Source organism: Myotis yumanensis, unplaced genomic scaffold, assembly GCF_028538775.1.
Source record: "Myotis yumanensis isolate MYYU_CA2020_CCGP unplaced genomic scaffold, mMyoYum1.0.hap1 SCAF_17, whole genome shotgun sequence".
Taxonomy (NCBI): domain Eukaryota; kingdom Metazoa; phylum Chordata; class Mammalia; order Chiroptera; family Vespertilionidae; genus Myotis; species Myotis yumanensis.
The window spans coordinates 25,101,368-25,126,363 of record NW_027223768.1 but is presented as its reverse complement, the minus strand read 5'-3'; the positions used below and the strand labels follow the sequence as shown (position 1 = coordinate 25,126,363).

The window sequence follows — 24,996 nt, the reverse complement described above, 5'->3', positions numbered from 1 at the left end:
GTACATGCCTGGGTTGCGGGCTCGGTCCAATGTGCAGGAAGCAGCCAATCAATGATTCCATCTCATCATTGATGTTTCTACCTCTCTCTTCCTCTCTGAAATCAATAAAAATATATATATATTTTTAAAAAGAATTATGCTGGATGCTAGACAACAAAGGTGGAGTGGTTTAAAGACATTAAAGACAGTGATTTTCATTCTAAAACTCTCCACCTGGTCAATAATGAGAGAAGATTAAAGCATGAAAGCATTTTTTCAAAATGTCATTTACAAGCAATTTGCCTTAGTCACTGGAGGAGGTGCTCAAGCACAATTGGAATAAAAAAGAAGCCCTAGGCCAGGGGTGGGCAAACTTTTTGACTCGAGGGCCACAATGGGTTCTTAAACTGGACCGGAGGGCCGGAACAAAAGCATGGATGGAGTGTTTGTGTGAACTAATATAAATTCAAAGTAAACATCATTACATAAAAGGGTACGGTCTTTTTTTTTTTTTTTTTTTAGTTTTATTCATTTCAAACAGGCCGGATCCGGCCACAGGCCGTAGTTTGCCCATGGCTGCCCTAGCTGGTTGGCTCGGTGGATAGAGTATCAGCCTGTGGACTGAAGGGTCCCAGGTTCAATTCCAGTCAAGGGCATGTACCTTGGTTGCGGGCACATCCCCAGTAGGTGTGCAGAAGGCAGCTGATCAATGTTTCTCTCTCATCTATGTTTCTAACTCTCTATCTCTCTCCCTTCCTCTCCGTAAAAAATCAATAAAATATATTTTAAAAAAAGAAAAAGGAAGACAAGTGTCAAGAAACAGTTAATTCAATCAAGTCAAACAACGATGGGGATTTTCAGGATGTTATTTACAGCAGATCTAGAAAACCTCAGTCTAGGCTGGAGTAAGAGGCCACACAGGACCAGGAGGGAAGTCTTAATGGAATTAAAGGTGTGATTAACACTGATCATAATTGAGGATATAATAAAATGCTGAAATGCCCCTCTTCTATCAAATAAGGGAGGTACAAAAAAGGACTCCAGGAAAAACAAAAACTGTAAAAAAACTTTGGTGCCCTTTCAGGTCGGGCCCTCTGGAGAGATGGCTGTGGTGCAGGGGGCAGAGGTGAATGTGAACGTTGGCAAGCTGAAACTAAGCAAAACTGAGCCAAACGGAAGCACACAGCTGGCACTTCTGACATCTGGAAGCTGAGAAGAAAGTAGCAGAGAAGAAGGCCAAGCAGAAGGAGCTCAGTGAGAAAGAACTAAGCCAGGCCAGTGCTGCTGCTACCAGCCACACCACGAACAATGATGTGGGTGCCGAGGAGAGCCTGGACCCAAACCAAAACCAATGATTTCTGCAGCCAAGCAGTCCGCCAACTAAAGGTCAATGGGGAACGCCCACACCACACAAGCTCCATGTAGGTGTGTTACTCATTCACTTCACTCAAGAATATAGCCATCTGCAGCCTGGGGACCACCTGGAGGCAGGTGGGATCCATACTAAAGAGCTTTTGGGGGAAAAGTTCATCTCCTATGACCTTTGAGGAGAGGGAGTCAAGTTGCAAGTCACGGACAATTCCAGGAATTACAAATCAGAAGAAAAATTTATTCATATCAATAACAAGCTGCATTAGGAGACATAATTGGCGTTCAGAGGAGTCCTGGAAAAACCAAGAAGGGTGAGCTGAACATCATTCCCTATAAGGTCACACTGCTGTCTCCTTGCTTGCATATGTTACCTCATCTTCACTTTGGCCTCAAAGACAAAGAAACACAATACTGTCAGAGATACTTGGACTTGATCCTGAATGACTTAGTGAGGCAGAAATTAATCATCTGCTCTAAGATCATCACATATATAAGTTTCTTGGATGAGTCAGGATTCCTAGAGATTGGACCTCCCATGATGAGCATCATCCTAGAGGGAGCTGTGGCCATACCTTTTATCAACTACCACAATGAGCTGGACCTGAATTTATATAGGAGATTTGTTCCAGAATTCCACCAGAAGATGCTGGTTCTTGGTGGCACTTGCCAGGTTTGTGAAATTGGGTGCCAGTTCCGTCATGAAGGAACTGATCTGACTCATGATCCTGAGTTCACCCCCTGTGAGCTCTACATGGTCTACACAGTCTATGAGGAGCTCATGGAAATCATGAAGATGATCTCAGAGACGATAAAGCACATTACAGACAGTTACAAGGTCACTTACCATCCAGATGGCCCAGAAGACCACGCCTATGAGATTGACTTCACCCCATTCTCCATAGAATCAGAAATGGACAGGAGTTTCAGAAAGCCCTGGGGAAGAAGCTGCCAGAAACTAACTTCATGGAAAAGCTCTTGACTGCTCTCCACTCAGGCCACAGCCAGGTTCCTTAATAAGCTTGTTGGGGAGCTTCTGGAAGTGACATGCATCAATCTCACAGATAATGAACGCTTTGGCCAAATACCACTGCTCTAAAGAGGCTCTAGTAAGTACTATGAGCTGTTTGTCAGGAAGAAGGACATATGCAATGCCTACACTAAGCTGCATCACCCCATGTGGCAGTGGCAGCTTTCCGAAGAATAGGCCAAGGCCAAGGCCACTGGTAATAATAAGGCCATGTTCATAGATGAAAACTTCTGCAGTGCCCTGGACTATGCCTGGGGCATGAACATTAATGGACCTAATCACCATGTTTCTCACAGACTCCAATAGCATCAAGGAAGTACTCCTGTTTTCTGCCATTAAACCCGAAAACTAGCAGGAAAATGTAGCAACTACTGATGCATCGGAAAGCACATAGCTGGCACCTCCTTCTAGAAAATCATTGCAAGTCACATAACTCATGCATCTTTGCACTTCTGCAAAAGATCAAGGACTGCAAGGGAATCCTTGTTTTACTTTCATAACAAGCTACTTTGTTAATATTAATAATAGGAAGGAAGAAAAGGGGAGGCCAGGCATTATAAGCACAGTTATCTGGGCAGCTTCACCAGGACCCTGCAGCTTTACAGGAAGGGGTCCAACAAAGGGAAGATGGGCGCGTGTACAGTGAAGTTGGGGTGACATAGGGAAGGTGCTTGTATGTCAGTCTAACCTGGGAAAAAGGTACTTGGCCAGAGGGGTGGAGCCAATGCAAGCATGCAAAAATTTGGGAATCCATAATCTCATAATCCCAACACAAAGAATTTCTCTTTCTCATATTCCTCTTGCTTCACTCCTGCTTCCTTGAACCTGCCAATGCTCCTTTCATAGCCAAATGGCCCTAGAAGCCACATGGACTGCAGCTGGGGACACCAGCTAACCTAGCCTGATGCCGGACTGGGCTGTGCAAATATAGAGTGGAAACTCTGGGCACTGGCTTTAATCTTAGCCCTGATGCGAAAAAATGGGACTTCTTCCATGTTGGGATGGAAGGAGATGGGACCTTGGAGACTCTGGGGTTTCATTCCACAGAAATAAAGCTTCCCAGGATACTTCATCCTCCCATGGGGACCTTAGGAAATTGTTATTCCCGTAGCACCCCAAGAATCCCACTTTTACCAGCAGCAGGTAGGGACACAGAGGACTCCCCATTGATAACACTTATATAAACTGTCCATTTGACTATCACCAGAAAAGAGAGAAAAGGAATTAAGAATTTTGTTTATACTCCTTATAACCAAATAAACTGTTTGTCTCTAAAAAATAAAGTAAAGAAGAGAAAAGAAAAATGGGTTGCAATAAGAAGCAAATCCAAATGTGATGTCAATTTAGGCAAATGACAAAGTGGAAAAAAGGAAAATCTATTTGACTTTGATGCTGGGAACAGTCTCTTTAAAGTAGTTCAAGAAACTTAGTATTGAACCTATAGAAAATGAAAAGTAACCTAATATACTACTTGGCCAACCAGTAAACTATATTTACATTGCTATACAAATGTAGACACTATTTATTCATTTTTATATTTCAGAGTCAATCCACAGACAAAGCAGGTATATAGGTGAAATTTCAGAACAAGTTATAATCGCCGAAACCGGTTTGGCTCAGTGGATAGAGCGTCGGCCTGCGGACTGAAAGGCCCCAGGTTCGATTCCGGTCAAGGGCATGTACCTGGGTTGCGGGCACATCCCCAGTAGGGGATGTGCAGGAGGCAGCTGGTCGATGTTTCTCTCTCATCGATGTTTCTGACTCTCTATCTCTCTCTCCCCTCCTCTCTGTAAAAAATCAATAAAATATATTTAAAAAAAAAAAAAAAAAGAACAAGTTATAATTGTTAATAAATATCTGACAAGGTAAAATAATACATAGCTAACAGATAGAATGTGGGGGTGGGGTGATATGTAGAGGAAGGGTAAGGCCATCTTCCAAATTGGAATGATACAAAGTTGGTGAAACAAATAATTTACTCATATTATTTAATATCACAGAAGTAACTTACTAATGGAAGCATTAAAATAATAAAAATACTAAATATTGGAAAGAGGATGGGAAAGAAGAGGTTAATAAATGTTCATTTCTAGTGAGTTATTTGATAATGACTATAAATTATAATTATGATACAGAGTTAGAATTATAATAACTGTACTTGTGGAAACAACTAGCCAAAGAATTAAATACAGGAACAATGAAAAGAGATAAAAATAAATCAAGAGCTGGCTGGGAAAATATCAGTGTTCCTGAGTTCTTCTGTATTATTTGATTTGTACCTAGTACAATAATTGTTTTGATAAAAATTAAAATTAAAATTAAAAACAAAAAACCCTTAAACCTTGTATTGTTTAAGAAAATAGGGTTTGCCACTTCAGCTACATATTTATATAGCACATGCATCTTAGACGAGATTTTAAACTCTTTTCTGTTCATCTCCCTTCAGTGGGGCAGAAGATTGTGCAACTAATTTCTTCAATTCCTCCGTTGCCCCCTCTTCCCTCTCCCGCTCCAAACTCTCTCTTTAACACACACACACACACACACAATTCCAGAATGAATAAAAAAATTGGCACAGTTCTTAAGGAGACACAAATATAGTAGTCACCATTTTTAATTGCCTGTCATAATTAAATTATTATTTCATGCCCAAAACAAAACTGTACAGACACTGGCATATTGTGAGCATTAAATTTGTGGTGACATAACAATTAGAGGAGTGTTCTGTAACCACTGATCTGGACATCATCCAGGGCTCAAGCCTGTTCTTTCCCTGGTCCCCTTTTCAGCCCTTCGGGACTCAGAAAAAAAAAAAAAGCATAGTTTTAATCTCATCTTGGGTCAATAGTCAACGTGGTTAGGGAATTGACTTTAAGCATATAAAAAATGAAAATAATTAGACAGTGAACATCCATAAACACATGACTACCTAGATTCTACCATCAATATTTTAGGGATTTGCTGTATGGCGGACCTATCCATCTGTCTGTCCATTCATGTATTTGTTCAATCCCCTGTTTGATATCATTGTATCTTAATGGCCTAGTAAAGATATTTCACAATAAATCCAAATCTTTTATATTAATGTTAATAAGGAACCCACAGACAGATCTCAACAACAACAAGAGGTTGAAATAGGCTCTCTTGGTTAAAGCTTTGAATAGAAGATGTTTTTTAAGAAAGCATTTGTCTCTTACAGAAAGTAACCATCTGTTCTTTCTGACGAGTTCTTTGACTCCTGTCATTTCTAACTATGTCTCTAAAATAGATTTTTCAGAGAACTGCTTATGGACCAATGGGGAAGAGTTCTTAGGGAAAAATTCACTGATTGTAGTGACCCCAAACCAGAGGAACATGTGGATACAGCACTTCCTAGATGATGATGATGATGATGATGATGATGATGATACTAATAGGTTTTGAAAAATGTCCAAAATCTGTTTCACAATTACCACAGAGATTTGAACACCACATCACCAAATCCTGGAGGAGTCTGAGAGGGAGATTTCCAATTTTGAGACTCAGATAAACATCTCAACTCCTAAGGGCTATTTGAATACCAAGATAATTTACATGCCCGAGTCACATTCCATTCTTATTGACTAGATTTCACTCTGAGGTGTGTGTTTCTGGTTCAAGTTCCTGAATTCAAGCCTCAAGCATTTGGGTTTTTGTAATTTGTTTACTTGTTGAAAGGCATTGTTGAGGTAGTGCTGGTCAAATTTTAGGTGTAAGGTAATGAACCAGAAGCAACCTAACAGCCATTTTTGAAGTGTAAACACAAGTAGTTTACATCCACCTCTAAAATAGGGAGCATCTATCCTTGGTGCCATTTGTCAGTGTCCTGGCATGAGATTTCATTTGTGCATTACATCTTGATGGTGAGTAGGGATGGAAGAGTGTGTTTTGGGAGAACTGGGGAAGGTGGAATTAGCAAGTGGTTGGAGAAAACTTGTTTTAAAAAAGGAGACAGGAATAATACTGCCAGGAAGGGAGAAAAGGCCTAATCTGCAAAGAGTATTGGAACATAAACAGAATCCCGGGACAAAAAGACAAAGTAAAGATGAAAAGTAGGAGAGAAGTGTGAGCATCACCTATGTTAATATAGACTAAATGGAGAAGAGACATCTCTGAATTCAGCTAGGAAATGCTCAAGTAACCAGGTGGTGTCTGCTCAGATCTGGCCTAGGTGATAGGGTATGATAAAAATGAGATGGGTGCTAGGGACTGGTAAAATATCTCTGGAGAAGCTAATCTGACCCACAGCTCTAAGGATGGACCCTCATTTGCTTATGCCCGTCAGCACAACCCATCACCTTGGCCACAGTCACTGGTTCAGGGATGGCCTTGTGGTCCTAGAGAAACAAGTACTCTCTCCTGGATGGTATACTTTATGGTTGTGAAGCTTGGAAATGCTACAGCCATGTTGACACCATGAAGGAATCAGTCTTAGCCATGGAAAGCAGAAAATCAGATCCTTGAGGATAACACTGAAACACTGGATCAACCCCCTCTGAAACTTAAATGACCCGGTTCTTAACAAATTTGACTTCATCATTAAATAGTTACAAACTGATAATGGTGTTGTCATAGCCCAGAAAGCATTACTAGCCTACCTAATAGTACAGAATTACCCCTTATTAAAAAATCATATTTTATCACATCCTCTGACACATCGACATAGGGATGAAGAAAACAAATCTCGTTTCACCCAACACATATTCTTGCTAAAAACCAAAGTTAGAAGCAAAGATATCACATGTTTGTGTTAGCAGAGTGGTGGAGGTAGAGATGGTGGTGGTGGTGGAGGTTGGTGGTAGTGCAGTTGTGGCCATGAGAGGTAAGGAGGAGTTGAACTTGAAGTACAAAATTATATGGAGTGTATCTCTCCCATTCACCATCTGTGACAGAGATAAAATACCTGAGCATGTAGGAACAGTGATCAGCAAACAGATTTCTTCATATTTTCTCAGCTGTTCTTTCAAATTTGTTCTGTTTCTGACAGCCAGCAGCTCACATGAGGGGAGAAATGGTACACTTCTCTTCTGATTTTTCAGGGAAAAGAGCTACCTAAAAGGGAAAATAATATCCAATAGTGTAATATTAGAATTCTGATCTGATGTTGACTTTTCTAAGGAACCATTGTATCCCCAAATAGTTTCTTTATACTATTGGCAAATAACTCTCTCTTTTCCTATGTGGAGATAATAAAACAACACAGTCTTATTGAGATGCTCAGAAAGTCTGCTAATATAAACTATTTGAGAAATACTCAGGTACTAGCAGAGAGAAGAAATTACAGCCAAAAGAAATAAAAGCGGCCATTTCCTTAGTATTTATTTCCAGGGTTGTGTGCCAGGCCAGTGTATAAATTGTCAGTGAGTAGCACCCAGGAGCCCTTTCCTGAGAATCCTAAACAAATTTCAGAGATCAAACAAGGCATCATTCTGGTTAGTAAATGAGGTCATAAAGTGGTTACACCGATTTCCAAGCAACCATTGTGTGCAGGAAGATTTTTTTTCTTTATGAACTAAACACATTAACTTTTATAGAAGCTGATTTTCTTCTGAGAGCAGTAGTGTATCTCATTCATCAAGACTGTGTTTGTGTGTTACTGGGAGACAGAGAGTTAATAAATATGGTGCAAGTTAAAAAAGAGTGGCTCACCTCTGGGGAGGAATAAATGAGAAGAACCGGGGGCGATTACAGAAAGGGAGCAGCTTCCTTAATGCCTGTGTCCTGTGGCCAGATCCCTAGGGCTACTCAGACACATGAGTATAAACAACAGAAAGGTCAGGGATTAGCCTCCAAGTACATATCCAGTGACTTCTGCGGCTTAGCCCAGGAGAACATGGGTCAAGGCTATCATCGAAGTCATTTATGCACCAAGTACCTCAAGAGGTAAATGAGAGAGTCTCTGCTCTCCTGAGATTTACACTCTATTTAGGAAGACAGATCATGCACAAGAAAGGTGGGATAGCATGCCTGATACTATCAGACAGAGCTGAAGGCAGTACAGCACTGTTACTGCAGCTCAGAGGATTACAGTGAGCTTGGGTAGTTGGGGAGAAAGAGGTGATTTTGAGCTGGGCTTTGCAGAGAGAGTAGTGCTAAATGGTTGGGTGGGTGAAAATGTGTAAAGGGAAGTCAGAGAGGTAAGAAGTAAAAGACGGATTCTGGGAAATCCATGGACCCCTTGCATGCCCACAAATTATTCCCTCATCTCTCCTTTTTAAGCAACGGTGTTGTATGTAAAGGAAGATGAATAAGACAAAGTGCCAAGGAGGTCTTCTAGATATCCCTCACTACAACATTTCTATTGTAGTGCTGGCTTTCTATGACTTCTCTGTGTACAATTACTTTCTCAATGTAGAAGATATGAAGAAAGGAACCATTGGCTCCAATCATGATAGTCCTTAACAAACTAAAATGCAACAGCAGTCCTCCAGAACTTCAGAATAATAGTGACGTCCTCATGTGAGATCAGCAACCACTTCAGGCACAAGATGAATTTTTTTTTTTAAGTTTTCTGGAGATCTGCTTAGGAAGAAATTTCAGGCCAAGAGTTAAATTAAGAAACTAGTCATTGAGCACTGGGACATCCATTTATGTCGATTTCTGCGTCATCTGCCATATTGCCAACATAGGCCTCAATGCCATCATGTGGATGGAAGGGAAAAAATGATAATATGGGAAATGATGACTACATCTGCTGTAAGTGTCAATGATCCTGGAGATCTTTCCTGGAATTGCTGAATGGTTTCCATATTCTTAATGAGCAACACCTCTTGGGAAGGTGGTAGTGATGTCATGTGGACTGCAGAGCCCTCTTAAACATGAGCTCAACATCAACTCAACTGCCTTTTAAGGTAATAATTTCATCACTTGAAATGCTCAAGCCACATGTAGAAAGCGTAAGTCATGCTCTTATCCTATTTATTTCCTTCCAACCTCTGCTACCTCCCATCCTAGAGAATGGCCCTATCATTTATCTATCCAGTGACCTAAGCCAATAACCCAGACTCCTCTTTTTTTTTTTCTCACTGCAATTCCCACTGGTTTCACTACTACTCTCTTAGGAGTTTTCTTGTCTTTCCCTTCCACTTCCTTCCTATTGCTACTGCCTCTGATCAGGTTCACACCATTATGCAACATGTTACAAGTTAGGAATGTTACAAGTATCCTAACTGGTCTCCTTTGCTCTTCTACAACCTATTCCCCATACTGAATGAGGAGTCATCACTCAGAAGAAATTCTGTTCTTGTTCCTCTCCTAATTTAAGTCTTTCCCTGCTTCCAGGACAGAGTTCAAACAATTCAGCTGGCAGAGACAAGTCTTGAAGATCTACCTCATGAACCTTATCCTTGACCACACCCTCATTTCTTATCCAGCCAGGATGAAGTATTTTCACGATCTCTGAACACACACCCCTCCTTCCTGCTTCTACATCTTTGCCCAGGCTTCCTTGTGTGGAATGTTCTCTTTGTGACCAGGTCTACTTGGGCCACAAAGCTCACCTTTGAAGGCTCAGCTTAAGAATTATCTACAAAGTCTTTCCTGCCGCTCCCTTAATTAGAATCATTTCTAATTCAGGGCTCTCTTGAAACCTGCATGGTCTTCTGGTATCACACACCTATTGTGCTTCCTGGATTCCCTCTCAGGCTGAAGACGGGGATGAAGATGCCACAGGCATCCCTGTGTTGGATTCACATTTGTACTGCCAACTGGCCCCATGTTAGGCTCTGCCAAAGGGAGTGCTAGAAAGAAACTGCAAGACTGGAGGAGGAAGGGACTTGCCTCTTCCTGTCTGCTGCTTTTGGCTTCTTGTCTGCTTCCTGTTCCTGTGAGCAGAACTCCAGCAACTCTTTACCCTACTGCAGTAGCAGCTGAATCCAGCTTGCAATTTCTCCAGCCCTTCGGAACTGGCCTCCTTGTGCCCCACAAAGAGACTACAGCATGGGCCAGCACTCCTCCTCAAGCTCTGGGTCCCAGCCCTAGGGGCTCCTCCTCCAAGCTTCTACTTTTAGTAATTCTAACTTCTTTTCTTGTTCCCACATAGAGGTGGGAGCTGCTTCCTGCAGTTGCCTACCTCATGATGCTGTAGAGCTCTCTTTTTACATTTTTATTTACCTAGTTAACAGCTACATCTGGTTAGCAATTCTTCAGATTAAATTTACTCTGTGTAAATAACTGGTGTGGTTTTCAATTTCTGACCACACCCTGACTAACACAGAACCAAAGAAGTCCTTTAGCATGTGGGTTTCTAATTCAGATTTCTTCCCATAAAAATCCTGAGGGATTAAAAAATACTTTGCGATGTAATATCCATCCCAAAAAGTTTACTTCCAAAGCATGCACTGGGTTTATGTTCTGTAGGTAACTTTATTGAGGACACCCTCACTGACCTTCCGTTTGACATCACTGTTTAGCAGGTCTCCTGGCTAATTAACGTCAGTTACTTCCTCCAGGGCCGAAAAGAAGCCCTTTGTGACTATTCCCAACCTGAACCAACCGCACTCTTGCTTCCCATTCCAGTCCCCTTCCGACTGGGCCCACCCTCCTGAGTATCCGACCATGTTCGCCATTTGCATACGTCTTCTGCCCTTTCCTGTCCCAGCCTGGGGGCAGGATCATTTCATCTGCTTCTGAGAACCCCCACCCCACAGCTCAGTAAATGGTATACAAATAAGAAATGAAGGAATGAAGTGAATAATCAGGGAAGAGGAAAACCCATTGCTCTGAGTCAACACTGTTGATTGGGTGGGAGGCCTTGGGGACAACAGCACTTGATAAACATTGCTGATCACTTACCAGTGAAATTCATGACCCTGGTTTCTTGTGAATGCCTCTGCCTGTTTGGCTCTTGTTATCTGGATCTAGGTCTCTTATAGGATACATTATTTTAATGCCTATGCATCAGTGATGGAAGCAGTCATTAGCAGGAAGAGCATGAGTTCGGAGTCGGAAAAACCTAGGTATAAATTTTGAATCCACCACCCACTACCTATATGACCTTGGGTAAGTTATTTTACCTCTCAGAGCCTCAATATCCCCATCTGTATACTGGAGTTATAATGATAACAGTAAACACTTATTAGGTGTGATAGGCCAGATATGTTCTGAGTGTTGTACATATATCTAATTTAATCCTATTATATTAGCTATTTACTATTATTACCCCCTTTTAGAGACAAAGTGAACAGTTTCAGAGGTTAAACAGCTTGTCTAAGATCACCCAGCTAGGCGTTCTCAGGGTCCAGGTGGAGAGCCAGGCAGTCTGGCTCCAGAGCCCAGCTTCCTAACCATCTGCTCTATTGCCTTTTTCCTTTCCTGATTCCCAGAAATCTCACTCACTGAACTAATATATGTTGAGGGCGTGGCCCATCTAAGCACAGCATACAAGGAGCAAATCTGGCACCCGGGAAAGGAATTCAGAAAGAGCTTGCATTCAGTGGTGTGGGCTCAGATTAGATTTACCATTGAAATGACCTGGCTGCTACGACTGTTATTCTTGTGATGAACAATTTGGCAAAAGCCTCTGCCTCAAATAGTAGTAGCACATTTCCCTGCCACCCTTCGTGAACAGCTTGGTGAAAGGTATTTGGTTCTGTAATGTTTCTTCCGTGTTGCTAAGGAAAAGGTGCTGTCGTCAGATAAAAGGCATGAGATGAACATGGAGCCACGCAACGCCACTAAAACCAGCCACTAAGCGAGCACACGTGATCCGTTTACCCTGCTTTGGGCTTCTTCCCCATGCCCATCATTACCTGAGTATATAACATATTTACTCACTCATGTGTTGTCAATCCCACAAAAAATATCGGCTCCAAAGGGCCAAAACTTTGTGCTTTTTTCCCTTTGCCTAAAACAGTGTCCTGCTCAGCGAAGATTCTGGTAAGTGCTTGTTGAACGAACAATGGGTTACGTCTTCAGTACCAGTGTCCCGCAAATACAGAAAGATTCTTCTGCTATGCGCATGCCGATGCCTGACGGGAATGGAGGATCTAATCCTCAAATGTAACTAAGCAGGTCCAGACACAGGGCAGAATCAGGGCTGGAACTTCCTTCGCTGCTGGAGTTCAGGATGCAGTGTCAGATACACCAGCCAGACAGGATCTCAGAGGCCACAATGTTTGAGGACGGAGCCCAATGAGGCAGGGAGGTGGTGTTGGTGTCAGCACTCCGGTCGATTTGAGAAATTCCCTTCAGCATTTAGTACCGGAAAAAACATTGTCTCTTTCAAAAAACCTCCGTGCTGTCCTTTTTTTGCTCTGGCCGCTTGGAAGCTTACAGCCAAACTTACTGCTCAGTAATAGTAGTGGTGTTGGCCTAGGCTATGGTTCTAGAATCACGCTAGGTTAATACATTTACATCTGTTTCTTTTATTGCATCTCAAACTTAGAAGGTAGACTATAAATGTAAATATCCAAATAAAGAATTCAGAGAAAACCAGGCACAGCAGGTCAAGCTGGTGACCCCAGAAGAACCCTCCCTCTCCCAGTGCCCCGAATGGCATTCTTCTGTCCCTTCCTGCACTCCCCCGCCTCCAAATCCTGCCCATAGCTCCAATGGCAATGAATGTTCTCATTCGTCTCCTTCCAACTCCTTTCCTGTCACCTATACCAGCCACATATCCAGTGAATCTTTTCCTGTGCTCTTCTACCTACACTGCATAGGACTCCCGATTACCCACAGAGAAAATCCATTGAGCCTCATAAACTCTCCAGCCACATTCTGTGTCATGCCCCCTTCAAATTGATGTTCAGTCAATGTGATTCTGTTTATAAAAATGTATGGCATGCCTACTACATGACTACATGCCTGGCCTCAGTCCTGGGGTGATGGAGCTGTAAAGCTTAGCGCCCTCTGAGAAGTCCCCTGACACCCTCGAGTTAATCACTTCTCCTTATATCCTACCTATGCACCCCATTTATTCATCTATTACTTTGCTCCAATCCACACTGTTGAATGGGAACTTGCTTAGCTGGATGGTTTGTTTCCTCTGCTTGACTCTGAGTTCCTGGAAGCAGGAAACATCGTCTATTCACTCTGTCTTCAGGGCAGAGGTGGGCACACAGTGGGTGCTGATAGAGCTATATGTGTGTAAGTAATAATTTTTTAATTGAGGAAAGTCAGGACACAAGAAGCAGAAATAGCAGCCAGAACAGAGCCTTTCACGTAGTATGTGTTCACTAAGTCCTTGTTTACTGGAAGAGAAAATGAGGTTTGGAGATACCCAGTATCTGGTAAAAAATAAGGGGAAAGTGGCAGATGGGATACACGAGCGCCGAATGTACGCATGTGAAGAACCACGTGTCTGGAAAGCAGTTGCAGGGACTGGACCTTTGGATGCGTGTATTTAGTTTGATTCAATAAATGTTTCTTGAACATCAGCTGTAAGTAGGAAGGTGAGCAGCTGAAGTTTGAGCAGCAGGGCATGTTGTACTGTGTACCTGTGAAGCACTATTGCATCAAAGGTGGGGACACTGGAACCAGACAAACCCTGGTTCAAGTCCCAATCTCAACTCCACCACTTACCAGCTGCACAACTTTGGGCAAGTTACTTAACCTTTCTGAGCCTCAGCTGTTTATATAAAATAAGAATAAAAAATACCTAAATCAGAGGTTATTATGAGTTTAAAATGAGACAATTCATGGAAAGGATGCTATAAATATTAGTTACCAGTACAAATGGCCAAATAGAATATCAAAACTATGTTCCAGATTTATCTAAGGGCCACAATTCCATGTAAGTACAAAAATATTTACCGAACCCCCAAATGTTTAAGGTGACCCATATGAATGACCAACATTCACCTGTTCTTGACTTACATTACTCAGCACTGCGGAGTAGTGTGAAAATGAACTTTCCAGACACTGAGCTGCCCAAGAAGATACGGTATTTCTGTAAGTTTGAAAACCACTGGACTAGAGGACGTGATATTTCCAACTCTTATCTTGCTTTCTAGTTTCTAGACTGTTCATCCTCAAGGGTCTGTTCTTGTAACACTAAGGAACTTAGTAATGGTCTGCTGGGGTGATGGACTGGCACATCCCAGGCCGTCTACCTGACAGGGCACAAGGGCACAAAAGGGCAGCAAATCCTCACATTATAATAACTATGGATAATCATAGTACCTGCGTGCCTAATGGGTTCTGTGTCTCTCAATCAGCTTGAGACGTTAAGGGTATAACTGACATAGCTGAGTCTAAAAACATCATTGCCATCATCCAGATTTGTAGAGTATGCTTTCTATACAATATTCAGTATCTCCTCGGACCCTGCATCATAGAGAAGGTGGGTATTATCAGTCTCGTTTTAATGAGGACTCAGAGCTCAGAGATGTTAAGGAAGCTAAGGCCACACGGTTTGTCAGAAGCAGGCAGCAATCCCAGTTTCTGAGTTCTGTCCTTGATCTTGTGTAAGTTTCTTCTCATGAACACTCACAGAAAGCCATGTCCACGAGGGGAGGAGGGAGGAGCAGAGGTGGAGAACGAGGTGGGGTCTGTCTCATTCAGCAGCATTTTCAGGTGTGCACATTGATCTCAGGCTGCTCTGCACATGCGTCCTTGCTCTCCAAGTAGTGCATCCCTCCATGCTCCTGCTGGTCTCAAGGGCTACAGAACAGAGGATGAGAGGTGAGCTCTGGCCAGAACTAGCAGGAGGACTGGGTGGAGGCAGGCAAGATGATCTTATTGATTCAGTCTGCCTCCCAAATCTTAACCAGATCTCCTTTTAGCTACTGACTTCATACCCTGTGTGGCTGCCACAGCCACACATGGCCCCTGGCTTAGAAATGCTACATATGCTCCCCCTAATTGCTATGTGACGCGTCGTCTCACAGCTACGACAGCAGCACTTTGGGGGCTGTCTCTGAAGAGCGAAAGGCAGATGACAAGAGAGCTTTTGTCTTTCATATGTCATCTAGACCGTGATATGCCCAATGGACAAGCCAGGCGTCAGTGGGTCTCTTCCTTCAGTGAGAGATGTGACATGTGTCAGGGAAATGAGCTGGCTCCCACTTCATGTCGAAAACTTGCTTCTTGCCCAGTATCTGGGACAGCTACCAGGGGCTCAGTTTGTCTGCTAATACACAAAGGTTAGGCAAATCCCCCAAAGCTGACCCAAGACAGCAGTCCTCCTCCAGGCAGCCGGGTAGTAATGAGCCTGGTCTCAGCTTGACACTGAATTCACCCTGTGGCCTCAAGCAATTGCTCAACCTCTCTATACCTCTGCTTCCTGGATTGTAAGATGACAGTTCTGGAGTTTGTTAATAGTCAATAAATTGTGCTAAACATCAATAAATATTAATGAAAGCCGACAATGATGATGGTTTTGCAAAATATAACAGTGCCCTGAGAAGAAAAGCTTGTCTGATTCTTCTGAGTAATTTCCATAAAGTTGGGCTGGCGCCCAGATATTATGAAACTGTGACACAAAGAGACTGGTATTTGCAACTTATTCTCTTATTAGCTCATCCTGCTTTATTTATATTTAGATGGCTGTCTAAGGGGATGCCATCAACATCCCATTCGTCACAACTGGGACAAAGGTGTCTCTATGTCAAGATATGTTGTTAATCTGCAGTATCAATATTAGGCAATACCAGCATGACCCTCTGACTGGAATGCCAGAGGAATGGCTTCATCTCAGCATGGGATGTAGCGGATCAGACAGACTGGGAGCTCCCCAGTCAAAGGTACTAGTGAACCCCAGAGGCTGAAGGTCAGGTTCTGACAAATTAAGGCAGAGTTATGTTCCTTGAGGAGAGACATATTCAAAAGACATATTCAAAGCCTTGTGTGCTCAGTTTTCTTAAAGTTCCAGACCATCTATTGCTGCTGCATTTAAATTAAGGAATTTTTCCCAAGGTTGAAGCTAGTCATGCATTCAATAATCTCTTATTGAGCACATTGCAGGCGCTGTGAGCACTTCTCTCCTCAGCCCTGGCGATGTTAAGGAAGAAAAAGACACGATGCCTGAAAATACAGTCCAGTCAGGAGGACTGAGCAGAGACAGACAGGCTCAGCACTGAGAAGCACGGGCTGAGAAGAGGTAGGTCCAGGGTGCCGTGGCGTCTCAATGCGGCAGGAGAAATGACTTCTGGTTAAAGGTAACCGGCTAGCCACACATCGTCAACTTCTCTCTCTCTTAAGAGATTATAACCAACAATTACAGTGGAATAACATTGTGAGGATAAATCCATAAAAAAGGGGAGAGGTGCCTTAAAACAAGAGACTTGACAAATCTAGGAAAGAAAGAAAGTGGATGGAGGAGAGGTTCTCGGGAACAGGAAAAGGAGGTGACAAGCGGGGAAGGGTGGGAGACACTGCCACCGAGAAGCGAGGCTCAGCAAGGCTCAGAAGTGAGGACTCAGGCCTGACAGACGTGAGCGCAGGAGTGTGCCAGGCAGTGGAAAACAGGAGGATTCACTGGAAGCCTTCATAGACAGCAGTTCCTGAGACACCTTACTTCCCCCAGCAGTCGGCAGCTGACATCATCTCCAGAATAAATGAGGGTGTCCTTCAAGGCACTGAATGGCCCCAGAACAGACCTGCACCTTCTAGCATTTAGAAGTCCTACTGATGGAAGCAAGGCTTTCCTCCATCACCCTGAGGTGGTGGAGTGTGTGGAGGGGGCATTTTGTATCGTCTGGGAGACAATCCCTTGGGGGAGGTGCTACTGGCATGTGGATGGTAGAGGTCAGAGATGTTGCTAAACATCCTACAATGTGTAGGCAAGATCCACACAACAGAGTTCTCTGGCCCAAAATGCCGTCTGTGCCGAGTTTGAGAAACCCTGCTATAACAAAGCCCTCCAGCTTACCAACCCCACTTCCACAAGCCCCACACGATGCTCCACAATCATGTCAGCAAGAACCTATGATCAAGTGCCTGGCTGGTGGGGGGCTGTGCGAGATGCTTCCTGGCATACCCATGACAGTCATTGGGAGCATGGGAAAATGGGGTGCTTCAAAGTTGTCTGGAAATCTCGGAGGCAGGACCATGGTTTTTTAAAAAGAAGGAAAAGAAAGATGAGAATTAGGACAGAGCAAAGAAAACAGCTTCTGTTACAGGTGACCAAGGGTTGACCACAGTCCCCTTGATGGCCAGCAGAGGGCAGCTGGGGCAACAGAGCCAGAGTCAGGGAATTTCTGCCCTCCAAGGAGGCAATTCCAGTGATGAGCATTCCATATCAGAAATTGAGAGTTCAGCTGGAATTAAAAGCAGGAGATAAAGAATGCATTTGCTCACAGACTCCAGAACAACGCAATTTCAAGTGGTTGAGAGGTGAGACCATGGAAGAACTGGGAACCCGGGATGATCAGTCAGGTAGGGCATGGGGCTGGGGTGGGAGAACCCAAACCATTGCCAGGAACTGGGCTCACCAAGAGCAAGAGAGACTAAGCCTCTGAAATGCTGTCAGGTGGCACCTGGGTGTTGACAGTGTTCGGCTCCTCCTCGAATTGGCCTCTCCATTGCTCCTGACAGGCCCCTTTGTGTGGCAGAGGACAACTGAGAGGATGGCCTGCAGCGATGGGTGTGCATCTGGAAGAGGTGAACTTAGAGCTGGTGGAAAGCAGAAAACTGGCTTCTGGTGCATTTAGGCTATTCCATGTGTGGTTCCTGCCAACCCATCCCAGGATGGCCTGCAAACCCAGCACTGCAGGCCGGTGTGTTTCGACTGCACAAACCTCCTTTGCAAATCACTCTATAGGTACTTCTTGCTTATAGAAATAAAGCAATAAATACAAGTTAAGACTCCTCCAGGGGAGTTTTCAGGAAAGGCCTAGAGGTATTCTGGGACAACAAAAGTAAAATTCTGACCATCAACAAGCAAACAGGGCCACCTCCCAATATTCACTTTTATCATCACTGATGGTAGTTCCTCCAAGTTTATTTACTGGAAGTATGAAACAGAATCAAGTCTGAACATCTCAGAAATCTTACAGGTTGAAAGCCCTGGAATTTAGACTAAAGCTGGTATATCCTCGACCATGATTATAAGGCACAAAATGCTGACTTATCCTACATTTTGAACACAAAATTCAAGTGTTTTAAAAAAGCACTCTTTTTGGCCTGATATCTATCAGAACCAGAAGTAAATAAGCCTTTCATGCCAAAAAAAAAAAAAAGTGGGGATGAAACTACATGTTATTTAAGTGCTGGGCACTGTGCTAAGTGATTTATTTGTTCCAGCATTTAATGCTCAGAACAGCCATTTGAGTTAGGATTATTGTGCTACTTTACAGATGAATAAACCACGGTTCTAAGTTATTATTGTAATAACCCAACATGTTCATATTAACCATTTGTACACCATAAGTGTCTATAGATGCAAGGACCTTTTTAATTCAAAATATCATGGTAGTTAACGGTTAAGTGCCTTCTATGTCAACTGAACTATACTGTGGGGGAAATAGATGGAATGACAGACTCTCCCCGTCTGTAAAGACATAGGTATGTACACTGACAACTACACACTAGAAACACTATAATGAAAGTGGGAGACTTGCCGAAGGAGTCAAAGACAATGTCACAGTGAGGTGACACCAGGAATTGGGGTTTTCCAGTCCTCCCGCCTACCTGATACTGTATGCCTATACTGTTGCAAAGTGGTATCTCTAATTTCCATGGAAACTCCCTGCAGAGTAATTAGAGCCCAGTTTATAAATTTAAAATAGGTAGAGCTTGGTATCCTGATGCATACCTGTGTCTACTTCCTGCTGGTAAAATTCTGTGGCAAATCAAGAACCTTTTGGGGATCCTCAAGATGGGACAAGACAGATAAAACATCTGACCAGATGGATGTCACCACGGTTCTTATCCAGCAGCTACATTCACCTGAAACACAACATGGGCAACTGAGCTACCCACCTCTCCTACCTGCCCTGAACTCTGCCCCTTGGCTGGTGGTTCTCAGACCAGCCCTGCGCAGACACTCGAGTGGCCTTGTCTGCACCTCCTCATTGGAGTCCTTTTTAAAAAAAATATATTTTATTTATTTTTTACAGAGAGGAAGGGAGTGAGATAGAGAGTTAGAATATCAATGAGAGAGAAACATTGATCAGCTGCCTCCTGCACATCTCCTACTGGGGATGTGCCCGCAACCCAGGTACATGCCCTTGACCGGAATTGAACCTGGGACCTTTCAGCCCGCAGGCCGACGCTCTATCCACTGAGCCAAACCGGTTTCAGCTGGAGTCCATTTTTAAGGGACAGTCAAGGAAGAGAAGCTAACATCAGTGAAAAGGGCTGTTAGTTCCATGATGACAGGGTCTCTGCTAAGATTTTTCCAATTATCAACATTCCCGTTCAAACATCAGAGGGAACTGTGAAAAAGAAGATTGTAGTCCTGGGTGTTCCATGGTAACAACTGCTGCCACCACAAAGTCAGATCACCATTGTTTCATTAGCCAGAACCATATTTATGGTTGCAGCCCATGTCAAATTAGTGCTCTAATTTCTTTTAAAGACTTAAGCCAAGCATCACCAGTGAAGACATCAGTGCAGAGGCAGCAGCTATGTGGGTAAGGTGGCTCATCGACTCGTGGCTACAAAAATAAGGAAAAACTAAACTCCCCCTGGCTTGCTTGGAGACTTTACAGAATATTAATGTAATGGGTTCATAACAGGCAATAACCCTCATTTTAATTAGGATCCCACAATTAAGATGGAAAAGATCTATTAGGTCACCTGGCCTATCACATTCCCCATCCCCTCTTCAATGCAGAATGGTTCCCTGGGGTCTGCTCACAAATGCATGGCTCAGTCTAAATTTAAATGACTGAAACTATGAGGTTTATGTCATTTCCCTTGGGAAACTATTACTCAGGCTAATGGATTTCACCATGATTTTTTCCCCCCGAGATTCAGCCCAAATTTCTCTTTGCTCGAGTTTGTCACATTTTTCCATATTATATACACTCAGATTCAGAAAAATCACAAAAATGACAAAGAGAATAGAGACCAAGTCTCTATTTTCTACTCATTCATAATAAAGATAGGAATGTTGGCCCAGATTACTTCCTCAGTTTCACATTTACAGCTGAGCTGGGACATTACTAACTCTTTTTACCCATGTAAGATGTTCTTCTTTTCACATAAAAGGAGTCCACAGACTCACCAGCCTGGGGACCAATTTTTTTAATCCTCACCCAAGAATATGTTTTACCTGATTTTTTTAGAGAGAGGAAGGGGGAGGGAGGGGGAGAGAGAGAGAAAGAAATATCACTGTGAGAGAGAAATGTCGATCACTGATTGATTGCCTCTTGTATGCGCCCGGACCAGGGATCGAACCTGCAATCTAGGTATGTACCCTGACCGAGAATCAAACCTGCAACCTTTTGGTGCTCAGGATGATGCGCCAACCAACTGAGCAAGCCAGCCAGGGTCAGCCTGAGGACGATTTGAGTTCCCAAGGTGGTGGTGCATTTGACATGATTCATGCCACTCTGTCTTGTCTGACCCCAATATAAACAAAGATCCATTTGCCAAGATTTGAGATACTTTCTGTATCTGTTGAACAGAGAAAATCCTTCTGGCTTTTGGGGAGTGGAACCGAAGACTTTACCTTCATTAGCACCATTACCTGCCCATATTACATTTCCTTGGATAACACCCTAGGAATCTTAGAACATCAAGCTGGCTAGGTGGATAAAGAGCTTTGGAGCCTGTATGTCATGTATTTCACATATGTGCACATATATGTACAGAAACAGGCAGCGGCATCAGGAGAGGGAAACAAAAGAGAAACACAGCAGGGCTGCAAAACTACACAGCCCATGTCCACAACCCCCTATTTATAAAGGCGGATTGAGTCCCGTGCATGGTGGGACTATGGCTCATTTGCACTCCTTAATTAAAGAGGAAGGCCTCCCTGGTGATTTTACTTCCCTGGGTTTGTTTTGGGTTATTATTATTACAATAATATGAGGAAGACAGCAATGCCCTGCTCTCAGAGAGGATCATTCTTCTGAGCACCGCGGGATGCTGGGAAGACACTAATGAATTCAGAGCACAGCTGAGACTGAATTGCAGCTCCTTGCTGTCCTGCAAGCAAGGGTCCCTCAATGCAATGCCCCTGAATCATTATACGTCATGGCAACTCGGGCTGAGGGAGATGGATGGGAAGGAAATGACTCTCAAAGTGTGATTTAATGATAGAAAGGGCACAGTGTACATATGACTGGGCCTCTATTTCCAATGACAGGCCCATTCATTCTTTCCATCCTCATTTATGACATGCTCTTCTGGAGCCAGGCACTGGGCTAGGTACTAGGGAGAGTTGTCCTGGGCTATTGGAAGGAGCAAGCAGGTCATACATCAGCGATTTAGTAGCAAACAATTATACTTTCACCTTCCTTTGTGTTGGAAATACAATCCTATTTAAAATCTTTTTAAACGGGTTACAAAATTCTATAAAGATGTACAAAGTGAGAGAAAATCACATAATGAACCTTTGTCTGCCCACCATCTAACTTTGAAAAATCTTAACATTTTCCCTATTTGCTTTAGATTTTTTGAAATAGTAAAATACTACAACTATAATTGAAGTCTCCTCTACACACCTCCTCTAAGCCACCCTATAGGCAGCCATCATCCTAAATCTAATGTTAATCATTCCTATTCACATTTTATACTACTCTTCACCTATGGGAATCCATAGATAATAAAGTCCTAAGAAGTAAGACTGGGTTATATGCTTTTTAACTTTTAGAAATGACATTCTATTATGCCTATTCTTCTATAATTTGCTTATTGTCAATCAACATAATGTTTTTAAAATTTATCCTTTTTAATCCACGTCATTCTAGTCCATTCATTTTAATCCCTACATAATATTCCATTGTATGAGTATTCTATAACTTATCCACTCTTGATGGTCATTTAGGTAGTTCTGCCTTTTTCTTGTTTTATGACTGACAATGTTGCAATCAACATTCCTCTATAAATCTCCCATGCAGTGTGATAGAATTTCATTAAATTATATGCCTAAAACTGACTCAAAGTGATTGTAACTAAGTACAAAGTAGTATGAGGGAATTTTCATCTACCCAAATCTTAGCTTATACTTGCTAAGATCAGACTTCAACATTTTGGTCAACATAATGAGAGAGTAATGGTAGCGTATGGTTGTTTTAATTTGTGTTTTACTAGTTACTGGGGAGCTAGAGCATCTTTTCATGTGTTTATTGGCAATTAATGACTATCATCCCACTTTGTCTGTTTTTATTTTGTTTTCTTTCTTATGAGTTGTAGTTCTTTTTAAATTCTGGATACTAGGCCTTTATCAATTATCTGTGTTTCCAATATTTTCACCTACTCTCAGGCTTACATTTAATCTCTGTTTGTGGTATCATTTATTAAGATGAATTTTTAAATTTAATGTTAGTGTAGTCAGATTTGTAACAGTTTCCCTTATGGTTTTTTCTTCTTTATGTATTGTCTAAGGAATCATTCTCCAACCCTTAAGTCAAAGATGCTTTCCTATACTTTCTTATAAAATTATTACACTTTTGCTTTCAGGTAGAGAGATTTTTCATGCACTTGAAATTTATTTTTTGTGTGTCATATGCTTTTATTTTTCTCCATGTGTTGAACTAATTGTCCATCATTTTCCTGCTTTATCATACATTTTATTTACATTTTTACATAAGTAAAAATATCAGATTTTTTACTTAGGTGTGGGGCTTGCTGTTGTCCAGTTTACTGGTTCACTTTTTTCCTTGTCCTGCACCAGTACCATGCCCCTGAATTGCTGTGACACTATAAGAGATCCTGGTACTTGGGGAGGGCAGTTTCTCTACTTTGTCCTTTTTCCAAACTCCTCTTGTTATCCCTTGTTCTTAGCTCTTCCATTTACATGGTAAGCTTGCCAGGTGCCACGAGGCAATGACTAGAGCAGGCCCTAAACTCCAGACATCTGAGCCAGTTCATCTTAGCTCTGACTGCTGTGACGTACTGAGCACAAAGGAAATGCCAGCCATGGGCTTAGTGCTTTATATACATGGACGCATTTAAACCTCACAATATCCCAGGAGGCTGTTACTAATGATTATTACCTTGTAGTTGAAGGGACTGGGGATCGATGAGATTAACTGACTTGGCCATAGTCCCTGGGTTACCATGATGCTAGCCAGAGAACACCTGAGTAAACCCATTCTAATACTATGCCAGGGCTCACCTGCACCTTCAGAAACTTAAAATAATTTTTTTCACTTACTGACAAAACAAGAAAATCAAAATGAATATCCTCCTCATTTGACCAAAGAAGAAACTAAAGCACAGTTGAGGTACATGATTTGTCTAATAGCCTAACAATGTCCACTGCAGACCAGAACGTACGCCCTCGACCTCCTGTATGAAAGTCCCTTCACCCACCCCTAATCCGGCAATAGGTTCTTGCCACTGTGCCCTCCCAGGGCAGATGACCGGCATATACACAACCAGAAGGTGACAGTGCCTTGCTTGTCCCCTCGGGACGCTGCTCAGCCTTCAGTGGGCCATGCGGCCCAGCAGGTGAAAATTGGCTCTAAAGATGAAATGGCGTCTTAGGCCTGTGGTTTCTGGATGGTTAGTGACATTTTCACTCCAAGAACCTGGTAGTGGGAGTGGAGACAGACACAAAAAAGGTCTCTCTTACCTGTGCTTGCCCAAGGGGTGCCCACCCCGCCGTCAAAAATCCGCCTTTCACTCTCTGCTCTGCAGTCCGCCCTTCCATCTTCAGGTGCACCCAACTACACACTGAAAGCAGCACTTTCCATCCGATCCAGTTGGGAAACTGCGGCTGGGAATGAGAAAATACTGTTTTCAATCCCGGTTGGTTGAATCCCCGAATGTGAAACCCAACCTGCAGATTCGAAGGGTCAGCTGTATTTAGTGAAAAAAAATCCTCGTCTAAGTGGAACTCCGCAGTTCATACCCATGTTGTCCAAAATTTAACTGTAGTTCAATAATGAAAATACTGGTTAGGAGCTGTCAAGGCCGCCAAAGAGAAAAGTTGTTATAAGGAGACACTCACTAACCCAGGCGGGTGGCTGACGGACAGACCCCACAAGCAGCAGTTTCTCTCATAAATCTCACCTGGGCCACCAGTGTGCTCAGTGACTTTGAGCAAGTCACTCCAGTCAGCCTGGTGACTGTTCCCTTAGTTGAGAGGGAGCCGCATGGGGGCGGGAGGTGGGGTAGTTCTTAAGGTGAGGGAATCGGTGTGGCCTGGAAGGAAGAGTGTGATCCTATTAGTGAGCTCTCCCTCTGCCAGGGATCTGGGAACACCTAACCTTCCTAAGGCTCAACGTGAGGAGGTGAGGAGGGCAGTGGAAGAAAGCCACAAAATGAACCAAGTGCACTCAGACTCCTCCAAGAATACTGTGAATGTCCGAGAGCTCCGTCTCCTCCTACTTTTTTCTTTTTCGTTCTTTATTTTATTACATATGTATTTTTATCATCAAACTCATTAAACTAAAAATAGAATAGTTCATTTCTCCTCCACATCCTCCACCTCTGGCAAACTGTTCTCTGTATCTATGAACTTATGATATTCATATATATATATATATATATATATATATATATATTCCACTTAGAAGAAAGATCATATGGTATTTGTCTTTCTC

At 42.8% G+C, this 24,996-nt stretch overlaps 1 long non-coding RNA gene and 1 pseudogene across 1 annotated transcript in view; one reads left to right on the top strand and one right to left on the bottom strand.

The window, feature by feature from the left end:
- LOC138995975 (uncharacterized) overlaps positions 1–24,106 on the bottom strand; it is a 36,143-nt gene extending 12,037 nt beyond the window's left edge. Inside the window, exons 1-2 of the long non-coding RNA XR_011468708.1 lie at positions 24,024–24,106; positions 7,299–7,447 (exon numbers count right to left, since the gene is read on the bottom strand). This is a non-coding gene — a long non-coding RNA (uncharacterized lncRNA). The remainder of the gene's footprint in view (positions 1–7,298; positions 7,448–24,023) is intronic.
- On the top strand, positions 1,082–2,771 carry LOC138995983 (lysine--tRNA ligase pseudogene; annotated as a pseudogene).
- Positions 24,107–24,996: the final 890 nt, after the last annotated feature.